At 39.1% G+C, this 6298-nt stretch overlaps 1 long non-coding RNA gene across 1 annotated transcript; it reads right to left on the minus strand.

Moving 5' to 3' along the window:
• Positions 1–1101: 1101 nt before the first annotated feature.
• LOC117893927 lies at positions 1102–2174 on the minus strand. Its single transcript, XR_004648828.1, has 3 exons — positions 1986–2174; positions 1643–1877; positions 1102–1520 (listed from the first exon to the last, which is right to left on the minus strand). It is a non-coding gene; the product is annotated as an uncharacterized LOC117893927 (long non-coding RNA).
• Positions 2175–6298: the final 4124 nt, after the last annotated feature.

Below are 6298 nucleotides of genomic sequence, written 5' to 3' on the forward strand. Positions count from 1 at the left end.
CATGCCACACCTCCTCGTGATCGGGACAATGTCCCGGATCGCTGGAAATCCTTCAGGATGCAAGGACATTAAGGATAATGCCATTTTACCGTTGCTTTCAGATATAATCTTTACAACGCTATAACTCGGCTGTGTCCTGTCGGATCAGGACATGCCACGTCTCCTCGTGATCGGGACAGTGTCCTGCATCGTTTGAATCCATTAAGGACCTTAAGGACTGCAGGATATGGCTGCTTCACGCCATTTTAATATAGGGATCCGTTCGACCTGAAAGTATGCAACACTATCGGGAATCAAACCAGCTCCCAAAAGATACTTCAAAATGTTGACGGTATTATTGGATAGCCCCGAAAGTATGCTACGCTTTTTATTGGTACAAAAACTTGTTTAATTTTATATTTTTACAAAAAGTGTCCTTTAAGGAAGTATTTGCTGTGTATCCTGTAATCTTATCCTGCGCCCTAATCCGACTCGGTCTGACTGTCAGACTGGAAAGCGGCCACTTCGACTCCTGATCCTTGTAGTCCTTGTACTTCTGATCGCAGCCCACGTAGGAGTCGTTCTTGTTGGACAATGTAAAGTCGTGTATGCCGGCAACGACGAAAAGCAAGCCTTCCACGATCATTCACAGGAAGAAGGTTGAAGTTACTGGGGGCATTCACGCTCCAGCGATTGCCACATAGTTTGGCCCCTTTGGCCAGCTGTGTATTGGAGAGCTGCCATAGAAGCGTGCAGTCCTCATCGTTCAACGGTTTCAAATTTCTGAAAAACACCAAACGAGAACAGGTAAAAAAGAGCTGCTGGAAGAGACAATATACTACACCTTACCTTTTCGGTTCTTCGCTTGGCAGTATACAAAAGTATGTATGTTGATCCTAAGGTGCACTTTTCGTATGGTCGAATCCTTGCCATGCCATGAAATCCACAGCCGGCGAAAGCCACACCACACATTTGAGCCCCAAACTGCCACACAGGCCTGTGCCAGACGAACGGCCCGACTGTTATCTGCTTCTTCGTATCGTTCATCTGCAATATTGCAATACTGGCACATTATCCGCAGATGGACTGCAGTTCCTCGCTGTCGTCAAAGGTACAGCCTTGACTTCCTGGACATGTCCTCATAGCGGGAATGCGGGAAAGCGGAAGCTGATGAAGTCAAAGCAATCGTAGATCTTGAGCACATTGGCAGACTGGCTCTGTTGTAAAAGAAGCAGCCAATGGGCATCGATAACGAGGATAGTCAGTATGCGATCTTGATGTACATTGCTCGCATCCTTTTCATTTGTCAACTGAGGAGGGAGAAAACACACAATAGATTGCCCATAAATTATATCGATGCGTTCAGCTGATATACTTGCATTCTGTGCGTGTCGCGTGCGTGTCGCTGTTCATCCTCATCTCAATGCGGGACCTCCAAACTTAATTTTTGCCGCTCGGACTCTTCAAACTGCGCATTGGGGACGTAATGCTAGTCAGTATTTGTTTTGGCAGTCAGTGTGTGTATGCATCGCTTCCAAAATCTGTAAAATCAAATAGATGTACTTTGCAAAATGATCATCCAAAGGGTGGAACACACCGCATGGAGAATTGTGCATGCTGTCTTGTTTGCTACCTATTGGCTTGTGTTTATACTAAGATTTACCTGCTACAGAATCCGCCATATCCTTCCAAAATCTGTGAAATCTTGCGCGGGTGGGAAAGCAGCATGGATCATATGTTCCAGAGCTGGCTACCGCGCAGCACCATAGGGCGCACGTAGTTCCGCGTGGTCTGTCATTTGGGTTCCATCCAGCTTTTCTCCCACGAGGAAGACCTAGCCAGTCCGTACTTTGACTTCCGATGAGTGGTACTTCGGCTTGCAGCGTAAGAATGGAGTTCTAAAAACACAACAAATAGATGAACTTTGCAAGATGATCATCCAAAGGGTGGAACAGAGTGCATGGAGTTGACAGTGCATGCTGTCATGTTCTCGTACTGCAATTTACCTGCTACACTATCCGCCATGATTGTTTATCGTTTTACTGAGGTTCTAAATGCTAGAATTAACCCATTTTAATTGTTTTTGCAATAAAGTTTGCGAAATTTTCCGATGTTTATGTTTTTTGATAACCAGTGCTGAAAAATGAGCAAGGGAACTATCGATGTAAATAGATGTAAAAACATCGAGTATTACTGATTTCTGACAAAAGATCGCTGCCATGAAACGCTTGTATTGACTAAATTCAAACAATAAGGCGCCAACTGGCTACTGTTGGCTACTGGCTACAAACAAAAGCTTCATGGTGTAACCATTTGGACGACCGATTGGCTCATCGAAACAAACTGGGGTGTCTCATTGGGTTGCGATAGCACGAATTAAATTGTTTTTGAATAATAATAAGAGGGAGACGCAGAGAGACTGTCTATAAACACACCTTTTTGAGACGATGCTGCCATTGCAAGGGCTTGCCAAACTCAACGGGACTGGACAACATCTGGGGCAGAGACGTAATATTAAATAAAAACTAATTGTTTAAATGAAAAAGAAATAAATATTTGGATCTTGGCCCCTCACAGTAGGTCTTCGTAGCATTATATTTCGGACAAACAAGACCATATCCTATCCATAAAAGATAAAAACTTGGCTTGATTCTGTTTTCTTGACCGGGTGGTCAACTTGTTGAAGTAAAAAGTGCATTTGGATTTTGTTTTCTTACAGAAAATCAATTTTTTATTGATTCAGAAAAAGTTCAGTTTCATTGTTTTTGTTTTCTGGTTTTGGATGACAGCTTTTTGCTCTTTAGGTTTTAGGTTTTTCTTTTGTTTTCTTACCAAAGAGACCTTTTCTTCTTCTTCATTTACTTTTATGAGTTCTTCTTCTTCGTTTAAATCTTTTGCTATGTTCGGTTTAACGCCTTCCGCTGCTTTCGCCGCTTTCGCCTCTTTCGTTGGGCCAAGAGTGCCCTCCCTAGCTCTTGCTTGATTCTCTTCCTTGCCTCTTTTCTCTTTCACTTACGCTTTCTGTTCTGTTCTATACTGATCTATTCTCGTTTCTTGTATGCTTTTTTGTTTACTTACAATTAGATTTAATGTTTTTTTTCTTCATTTACTTTTGGTTTCTTTGTTCAACTAGTCTTACTTTTCTTAAGCGAAATAAGCACAAAAGCTGCAAAATGTTATGCTTAAACTAATTTTTCTTTATTTAATCTGTTTTTTTTTTGTTTTTACTTTCTTTTACTTCTCTTGTAACTGTATCTCTTGATCTCAAATTCAGATTTTCAGTGTATGATTTTTTGCATTCAAGTTGAGGGCACAAAAAGTACGCGTATAAATTTGAAAGTTTTAGCAAAGATGTCGCATTTTCGCATTTTTCTTGTTGTCATTTGTCCTTAGGTTTTCTTTCGCTTTTACTAGAGTTTTAGATACAATTCTTTTGCCATATAAAAAATGCTTAAAAGCGTCACATTGATGCAAAAAATAATACCTTAAAAAATACACAGAGAGTTGAAAAGGATTCTTATTAATGTTTTCGTTTGCGTTCGTTCTTCCCGCAGTTTTTGAATTTGTATTCTTTTTCTTTTCCTGGAGAATTACAAAGAGAGATATAGTTTTTCTTTTTTCGTTTTACTTTCGCGCATTTGCTTTGCTTAATTTTTTTTGTGGTTTTGGTTTTGTTGGTTTTATCATTGTTAATAAGAAAATGAATAAAGTTCTTTAAAAGACTTTGATTTAAAACTTAAAAATAGCAACAAGCGAAATGTACATTACTCCCATTTAATTATTCTGTTCTAAGTTTAATTAGCTGCTTGCCTTTTACGCTTACTTAAAGTTAGTTTACGCCTTTGTCGTCGTGTTTTGTTCCATTCCTATTCCTCCTCCTCCAACTACGGTTCGCCTCGTTTACGCGTTTCCCTCTGCCTATCGAAACTTTTGTTTTATGTGTTTTGTTTTCTTTTGTTTTGTTTTTATGTTTAAATTTAATGAGCTTGTTTCTTTTGCCTAGCTTTCGGTCGTGTCGTTCCTGCTGCCTTGCTGCCTTTGACGAGTAATTTTACTTTTATGTATTTTCATTTGGTTTTTCTTCTTTTGTTTCGTTTTTATTCTTGGTTTCGTCAAAAAAGTTTCAAAAAAATATATATTCATCATTTCCTTAAATTGGCTTAATTAAAAAATGTTTATTTATCCTCGTCTTCGCCTCTCACGCTCCTCGCACGCCTCTGCTCCGCCCCTAAACAACGACTAAGACGACTAAGTGTGCTTCCTCTCCTCTCCTCGCTCTTAAAACACAATTTAATTCAATTCAACACAGTTTAATTAATTTAATTTTTTACTTGGAAACTATTGGGTGTTGGGATCTGGGGATTATATGGTTAGATGGGTGGGAGGCCATATAGCAAATATTTAACTACTACGAAATCACATCGAAGATAAATATAAAACGGAAACGGATACAAAAACGTAAACGCTAATGGAAAAACACACACAAAAACCGCAAAATATTTTGCTTGTTGTTGTTTTTTTTTAGTTTTTATTGAAATTTTTGTTGTGTTTAATTTTCAATTTTACGCACTAGACATTTTTCTGCATTTTAAAAATTACTTCAACACTCGCATCAAATTTAATCGGTTCGCTCCTCTGCCGGAGAGAGGTCTTCAATGGGGGTTTGTGGGGATAGAAAAACCCAAGCAATCTTGTATCTTGAATGGGGTCTCTGCGATTTTAAGACAAATAATAAATTAACTACTTAAAATTAGTTAAAAAACTAAAGTAAAACGTATTAAATTAAAACAAAATACAGACGCAACACAAACGAGTTTCAAGTTGTCGAATACACAAAATAAATCAGTATAGGTTTTAGATTAGAACACTCACTACTCCTTCACCGCTCTCGTCGATTGATTTTATTGTTTATTACCCATTCTCTTCTTTCTTGCTCATTTCCTCATTTACCAAAATTAAACCTAACCTCAAACTGTGCGGCACGGCGCAGCGTGGCGTTTACCAACACTGCTCTATCGCTCACCAGCTCTCTCTCTCTCTAACTACACAAAAACTACAACTTGCTACATGAGTGTGTGTGTGTGTATTGTGTGTGTGTTTGTCGGTCGGTCGCCGCTCTCCAACTAACCAGCTAATGGAGGCGCTTGACGCTGCTCCTCTTTTCTCTACACTCTATAAATCATATTTCCTACCTCGTCGACCCTCTGTTCCGTTCCAATCGCGCCTGTCAACACTGTACTTAGGTTCGCTTAACTTACACGCTAATGCTTTGATCTTATATACTAGGTTTACTCTCCTCCGTTCCTTCGACTCGTTATTTTCTTTTCCTAAAACATAAATTTTATTTCTGTCTGCCTTGCCAGGGAGCGAACCCCCCTCCTCATCCATCGCATCTCCTGCATCAATTTATAAATAACTTAGAGTTTAATGCTTTCTCAATTTGCTTAAGTTGTTTGCTGCTAACGAAGGTAAAATCAATAAAAACTATAGAAAAAAAAGATTGCACTTTGTGTGTGGCGTGTGGTGTGTGTGAGAGTTCGAGTATGTGTGTGTTAGTTAGTGAGGAAAATTGAAAAGTTTCGTTCGATTGTGTTTGCTGTTGTATTTGTGATCCTTCTGCCGATGACAACAAATGCAGACATCCTCCCCATAGAATTTTCTCATTTTTGTTGCTTTGCTTTTGGAATGTTTTGGCAAAATATTTTCCGTTATCCCTCGCTTCTCCCCCCATCACCCTCTAGAAACTTTTCCCGATGCCTGCATTAAGAGCTAAATTCCCATGTGTATGTGTGTCCTCGTCCGTGACTGTTAGTGTGTGTCCATCCTGCATTTGTTGCTTTCGTAAATTTGTTTAAATTTTAGTTCGTAGTCAGTCTAAAGCAAATTAATCATACGAGTAAGTAGTAAGAAGGAAACAAACAGAATAACATTTGCATATTTTGTTGAGGTTTTGGTTTTGGGCTTAGGAAGACTTTTGGCGTTGTGTTTCTTACTTTTTGTATATAGTATGTATGTATGTATGTCTATATAATATGTGTATATATTGTATACATACAATATGCAGATGAACTTCTGGCTGATGCGACCTGACAACTCTAAACCGAGAAATCGTGTTGGCAATCCCCATACACATCATATACGAAAATCAAATCAATTCAAAGACTTGGCTCAGGAATGTTGTTTTATCTGTGAGTGTGTGGGATCCTCTGGGTGCTTTTTGTCCTCGATCTGTCAATCCCTCTTCCCACAGCACTCCACAGCACTCACATCACTTCTTATTTCCTCTTGCGCTTTTGCTTTCTTTTTTTTCTTTTTTTAA

Source organism: Drosophila subobscura, chromosome J (genome assembly GCF_008121235.1).
Source record: "Drosophila subobscura isolate 14011-0131.10 chromosome J, UCBerk_Dsub_1.0, whole genome shotgun sequence".
Classification (NCBI taxonomy): Eukaryota; Metazoa; Arthropoda; class Insecta; order Diptera; family Drosophilidae; genus Drosophila; species Drosophila subobscura.